The sequence below is a fragment of the Lipotes vexillifer genome, unplaced genomic scaffold (assembly GCF_000442215.2).
Source record: "Lipotes vexillifer unplaced genomic scaffold, Lipotes_vexillifer_v1.1 scaffold147, whole genome shotgun sequence".
Lineage (NCBI taxonomy): Eukaryota > Metazoa > Chordata > Mammalia > Artiodactyla > Lipotidae > Lipotes > Lipotes vexillifer.
Window position 1 is genome coordinate 3,405,931 of NW_006778796.1, and position 543 is coordinate 3,406,473.

Below are 543 nucleotides of genomic sequence, written 5' to 3' on the forward strand. Positions count from 1 at the left end.
TTCCCTTCAGGAGATTGTGAGGACGGAGCAGGAAACTGAGTGGCAGGGGCAGCTGTGGAATGGAGTTGCCACAGCCGGGGTCACTGCCATTGAGGAAACTCAGGAACAGTGCCTGGGATGTTACCCCCTCTCCACAGTTGTTTAGAAATGCTGAGTACTCAGCAAACACCTGAAATCCTTTGGAGGACAGGCTATGTCATCCTTAGAGAACATTTCACTGGGCTGATTTTCTCTCATGACCTTTTCAAACCTTCATTTAGAGAGCCACCTAGTCTCGACATTCATACATTTACTTATTCAATAGGTATTTATTCAGCACTGAATGTGTGCCGTGTGCTGTGTGAGATTCTAGGGATTCAAACATAAACGTCTGCCCTTGAGGAACCCATAGTCCGGCAGGACCTAGAAAGAGATGAACACCCAACAATACTACAATAGACTAAAGGGTCATCAAGGCTCCCACACTGTGTTCCAAGCATGGGTGGTGTGTGTGTGTGTGTGTGTGTGTGTGTGTGTGTGTGTGTGTGTGTGTGTGTGTGTGTG